This window comes from Protopterus annectens, chromosome 2.part1 (assembly GCF_019279795.1).
Source record: "Protopterus annectens isolate FY-2018-M chromosome 2.part1, PAN1.0, whole genome shotgun sequence".
Classification (NCBI taxonomy): Eukaryota; Metazoa; Chordata; order Ceratodontiformes; family Protopteridae; genus Protopterus; species Protopterus annectens.
The window spans coordinates 1,080,004,593-1,080,010,592 of record NC_056729.1 but is presented as its reverse complement, the minus strand read 5'-3'; the positions used below and the strand labels follow the sequence as shown (position 1 = coordinate 1,080,010,592).

General features: G+C 38.6%; 1 protein-coding gene across 1 annotated transcript in view; it reads left to right on the top strand.

The window, feature by feature from the left end:
* Positions 1-1,369: 1,369 nt before the first annotated feature.
* Positions 1,370-6,000, top strand: part of LOC122794935 — a 533,471-nt gene continuing 528,840 nt past the window's right edge. Inside the window, exon 1 of the mRNA XM_044063530.1 lies at positions 1,370-1,558. The gene's annotated coding sequence lies outside the window, so the exon portion shown is untranslated. The remainder of the gene's footprint in view (positions 1,559-6,000) is intronic.

Here is a 6,000-nt window from a genome sequence, read left to right as displayed (position 1 = left end):
GTCTATTCATGTTATACATCTCTGATAGAGAAAAAGGGTATTTCTGGGAGTTTCTAATGAGTTATAAAGAGATGACGGTTACTAAAATTTATATGAGAAAAAGCTAAGATGCATCTGAAGAACTGCTGGCCGCTAATCATTTCTGATTGTGATTTTAGAACTTTAATGAAAATATTGCAGATGAGAGGGACAAATATGAGTTTCTATAGCAGATAGTGTCACTTTTTGTATTATAGGTTCATAGGTTCATAGGAGGTTACCAGGCTAGCAGCCCTAGAGACCTTACATGCCTAGCCATGTTACTCCTGAGTTGCCTTAATTGTCATTGGTTAGACGGACATAATTTTCAGAGTGAGTCTATGATAAGCACTGACTACCTCTGTCCATGAGGGAACTTGGGTGCCACTCCTGAGGTGAATTTAAGGTCTCCCATCCATTTGACCAGGTTGCGTTTTAATACAGTCAGTCAGGAGTTCGCCTTCACATGAATTGGAAGTTTATTACAGAGCAGAGACATTCTCTGGGAGATATAGCTGTCTCTCCAGCATGTTCTGTTAATGTCACAGCCTAGGTTAAGATCCCTAGAGTGAGTGGCTCTTATGCCATTTGACTTGCAGATATGCAGCATATCCATCAGGGCAGGATCATAGACTACCCTGTAGGCCAGGCACAAGTCACCTGTCAGCAGTCTATATGATACAGAGGACTGTGACTGGACTTTCAGTCTATCCATGTAAGTCATGGTTTAGAAGACCTGTATTTTATTGGCGAGAAACCTCTGTGGTCTCTCCAGCATTTCGCTGGTGTCTGGTGAGGTACATGCAGAAGAGAGCATTGTTTTTCCAAGTATGTTTTTCATATCAGTCATATTAGACTTTTGACTTTGTCTGCTCTCACAACGTGGAGTGCAAGCTTCCTAGATTCGAGAGAGTACTCTTGAAAACTGTAAATGAAGCAACCCAGAAGATGTGAAAAAAGGTTTCTTTCTAACTGTAACAAAATAAAATACTTATGTTTGGATTTTGCTACTATTAATTCATGAAGTCTACAACAGACAGTAATAGGAAAGAACACTAGTCCTACCCAAAAGACAAATGCAGTGTACATCAAATGAAAGGCACTGGTTTGTTTTATTTCTAACATGAGTGTCTATGTTTACTGCAAACTATTGTATTTTTACACAAAGCATGACAGAAGTATGTTATACATTTTGTTTCTGTCTGTTATAAAGTTGCAAAATTAGAAAAGCGTGAAAGGACAGTTCTTTTATTTCTTGCTTCCTGGAATAAGAAAGTTCTGAGTGCAGGTGATCATTTTCAAAATTCTTTCATACATTCTACCACTTTGTAATTTACAGGAAGTTCCTCCAATTTCACTTTTGTTTGTGACTGTGTGTGACTGTTACTGTACCGATACAAGTTCTTCCATAACTTTGGGATACTGTTAAGAGAGGACACTGTTTTTCAAATATTTCAGACCAGGATATGTAAAAAAAGGACATTCACAAAAGATGAATCCTGAATAAATAAGAACCTTGTAAAGCTACGCATTTTACCAGGTAAGACAATTTAGGTGCAGACATTTCTGTGATTGCCAGAAATGTATTTTAAGAGATAAAAAAGGTAATACAGAATGTATATTTCTTTCAGATTGTTTTCTGAAAGAAATGTATGTAACAAGAACATAACAGAGACACAAAACAAGAAGTCAGATGTGTTGCTTCAATGTGCATGCATTTATTTATTTAATAATTTATTTATTTAGTTATGTAGTTAATTTTTACTTGCTTATATATTTATTAATTGGTTAAGTGCACTTTAATCTGCAGTTATTTGATAAATAAATGTAGTCAAGAATACTCTTAGAAGGCGCACTTCACTAATTGATTGTAATTATTCAGTTTAGTCATGTTATTGTCTGAAATTTCTAGTGCCCTGACTCTATCATTCTGTAAAAATGTTCTTTTGAAATTTTGTTTTCAAAAGACAACATTTTAAATTGGCATTATAAGTTCAGAGCAGAATAATCTTCTTTATTACAGAGTCAGAATATCACACACAATGATCCAGATTTGTACAGCCCCATACATTTCTCTAGAATAGCTATGATTTTTTTTTTAAATAAAGGATACACTTAATACATGATTCCAATAATACAAGAATGGCACAATGAAAAGAACAACTGTGCCAAACACTCATAAGTGCTCTTTAAAAATGTAAACTCAAGTGCATCTTATTACATCTGAAACATCTAAACCTCATGACAAACTAAAAAAAAAACAGAAAATCACAACTTAAATTATCCATCCATCCATCCACAACCCCTTTTCAAATTTTTGCACAGAGGTCGGAGTGTCACTTCAACAATTACAGTCATCTACAGCCAAGGTTTACACCACCAGGTGGATAGCCCTGCGCCCGTAGTTCTTCCACACCACAAACATGTGCACACACTCACAACGATGGCCAGTTTAGAGTGTTCAATCCACTTACTGCATGTCTTTGAAATGTGGGAGGAAACCGGACCACCATGAGTTAACCCAAACAAACACAGGGAGGACATACAGACTACACACAGAAGGCATCCCAGCTGAGAACTGAATTGGAGAACTCATGACAAAAAGTTAGCAAATAGAGTTTTTGTAGGAGTTTGCCCCTTGCACCCACAGCACTGTTTTTACAAACTCGTAACACAATGTCTGACAAAACAACAGCCAACATCGGATAGGAGGGTTTGTCTAATGGTTAAGGTATTTACCTCACAAAGTGCATGGTTTGATTCTCACTAATCTATGAACATACTGAGGCATCAATAATGTAAGAGTCTGTATACAGATAAGTGCTCCTTTCAGTGCAACAAGCTCTTTCAGCACAAAATGTAGTGCTCCTTATTAGAGACCACTATATGAAAAGTGTTAACATTTTTAATGAAATGAGTGTGCCTAATGAATTATTGCATGACATTGTTATATTTTTATGAATTTGTTTAATTTATTGTATGTCTTTTTAATGAAAAAACAGTCCTGCTAAATAAAGCCTTTTTTCTGGTGAGGCTATGGAAAATAGCTGCAAGTGTATTATGTAAGACTCAATGCAGATATGTTATCGCAAGGAGTAAAAACATGAAAGATTTAAGATTAATATGTAAAAGAAAAGAAAATGAAGGCCACATGTTTAAGCAAAATGTACAAATTCTTATGTATTGTAATCTACCACCACTGTCAAGCAAACAATAATATTAAGTATTCATTAAATTAATGTATAAACCTCTGGTTCTACTTAGCCTGTGAATATTTAAGGTATGTGTAAATAGCAACTAACTAAATATGATTGCAGTGAATTTATAATGCCAAAAAGTACACCAAAGAGTTTATATCATTTAGTGAAAAGTGATAGATGGCATGAAAGGAAACAGAAGCATACAGAGTAATTGTATTCAGAAACAGAAGGGTGAATAACTTCTAGCAGAAACTATAGTCAATTAAGAATAAAAAGTTCTATATGAAGAAATCAGCATTTGTATGAAGACCTTTCCTTACCTACTGAATTTATAACTTGTGATAGGGAGAGGAATGTAATAACGGCAACTTCAAATGAGGATAAATGGCAATTAATGTAAATGTGTGGCTGTCAAAAAATATGATCATTTTAAAATCAGATCCCAGATAGTCAAATGTGCAACAAAAATTAGAACACTGATTATAGATTGTTCAATATACAGTAGTATTTAATGCAGAGCCCTGATGACAGTTTGCTTGGATTTGTTAATAGCAAGACTACGAGATGGTTTCAGAAAAGTTTCCCACATTGCACTAACAGAATTTGTGTGATAAGCAGCCACATGCCGGGAGAGTGTGATTCCATAACCCAAGCACCACAATTGGTCAGGCTGAGCACAGCAGTCAGGCACTGTATATGCTAATAGCCTTATAATGACATGGTAAGGAGCAGCATTATTATAACAGGCATCTTGGGATATCTTAATGAGGCAAAATGATGGCAGAGCAACTCATAAACGTCTACATGCTGCACAATGGAGCTGTGCTTACTCTCGCTCCATATTTGAAACTGGCTGAATATTTGGAAATTGTGAAAGACTGTTAGGGGATGCTGCAACATTGCAAATGCGTATCTGCAAGAAGCTGTTACTGCTGCTGTTGGTGCTATACCTGACAGTCTGCAAAGTTACCCCCGAACACCCCAGGTCATCTGACTGCATGTAACAATTCATGGACTCCATGGCACTGACATTGAAGACTGTTATTGTGTAGATAGAGACATCATTCAAAAGAATATGGACATGTGTCAGCCTCATCTGCAGTCCTATGGGAGTCACAGAGTACATATCTCAGTGGATAAGCTATACAAGCTTTAAGTATATTAGCTACAGGAACATTTTGGTAACTAACTGGAGACATGGTGGGCATCTGCCTTGAGAACACTTTATCAATTTCTCAGTATCATGCTTCAACATGTGGGGGATCATATGCAGTTTGCTTGGACTGCAGAGGAGAGAGCAAACACCATGCAAGATTTATATTATATAGCCCATGTTCCTGCGTACTTGGAACAATAGACTGTACCTGCACTGAAATGAAGGTCTCACATGTTCAAATTGGAAGGAGGTATGTGAATAGTAAAGGGTATGACAGCATCCACTGCCAGGTTTTTTATAATGCACAGGGTAGCATCCACAATGTGTGTGCAGGCCATCCAGTTATTATGACTCTAATAAATGGCACACCTGTGAACTGTAGCAAAGTTCTTCAAGGAGGTGACTTCCCACAGGGCCATCTTGTTGGTAATGTTGGATATACCCATAACCCAGGCTCATGATACCCATAAGAGACCCACAAAATCAAACAGAGCAGGGGTATAGCCTTGCCCACCCAGAAACAAATAACTTTACTGAGTATGCGCTTGGACTGCTAAAGTTATGCTTTTGTTGTCTGGATACATTCAGTGTGGTGCCCTGTTGTATGGTCCTGGCATGTATGCAAAAACAATGTCTGTGTATGTAGTACACACTATCATAGGCAGGAGGCATTTGCAGGAGCAGTGGTCCTCAGCGTGCCAGGAAATGAAGGTGGAGTCAGACAAGGAGTCTGTGGAGGAGCCAGGAGTAGGGGATGATTATGTGAGATGGAAGCAGGTGTGGTATGCCGTTGCACTGACAAAGAGGCAATGGTATACATGCAGCTTCAGAACATGGGGACAAGAGTAAAGCAGAAACACTACAGTAAAAGTGATAGTTTCAAAACCAGCACCAGGCTGTGCTTACCATGCATAGACTGCTCATGCTGTACATCAGACACAGTCAACCACACAAGTAATAATGTGCAAAGGAAAGGGCACAGTTATTCTCATTTGCACACCTGGGGAAGGGAGCACAAGTGGGTGTCTTTTGTAAGGAAATGCGTGAGTGCTGAGCATTATTAAAGAGTGCTGTTTTTTCTTTTGCCTGTCAGTGCTCAGTAGAGCTTAATGTAAAAGTGTATATGAAGGCCAATGTCAGTGGAAGTTTGAATGCATTATGTACTGGGGTCTGTGGTGGTAGCAGTGTGGGGTCTGCTGGAACACAGCCTCAGAAATCATTGCACCACTGCAGCTCAGTGTATTGGGCAGCTGCAGGGCATGCACGGTAGAGGTTTCAGCATTCCATGCATATACCCGCTCATGAAAACTAGTTCTATCAGCAATTGCACTGCTTGTGCCATGACCCTGGCTAGATGCTGAGTGTCATCTGCTATGGAATGTGCCACTGTCACAACTGCCATAACTACACAGATATTCTCTTCTGGATGTAGACACCTCCTCAACAGAGGTAGGTGTGGAAGTGCTAGCGTTGAAGAGTGGGATCTAGATGATCCACATCTGTAGAAGTAGCACTGAACTGACTTTGTGGATGGCCCGCACACCTGGCAGGTGAGCCAGAGAACACATAGCCTATTCTAGTATGTGACTGAGTTTATCCAAATAATCACACATACAGGACATGCAC